Source organism: Penaeus monodon, chromosome 33 (assembly GCF_015228065.2).
Source record: "Penaeus monodon isolate SGIC_2016 chromosome 33, NSTDA_Pmon_1, whole genome shotgun sequence".
Taxonomy (NCBI): Eukaryota; Metazoa; Arthropoda; class Malacostraca; order Decapoda; family Penaeidae; genus Penaeus; species Penaeus monodon.
The window spans coordinates 29076753-29077068 of NC_051418.1; positions in this window are offsets into that span (position 1 = coordinate 29076753).

Genomic DNA, 316 nt, shown 5'->3' on the forward strand with positions numbered 1-316 from the left:
AAAAGGGGAGGTGATCAAGGATCAAGACCCAACTGAGATAAGATGTGAAAAATACTACCTAACATATCAGAAAATAAGAATTTAGTTATATCAAGAAATAGTGATAAGACCATCATAAAATATATATTTAACATATTAAGTTAAATTTCTATAGTGACCATTGTACTTACTACTAACACATAAGTAAGGTTAGAAAACAATGAATAACAAATTTATTCATAGAAAACCTGCTGTAATACACACAATATATCTCCTTGCATGTTATATCTTAAATCATTGCTATATAAACTTTTATCATTACATATAACAAATAAAT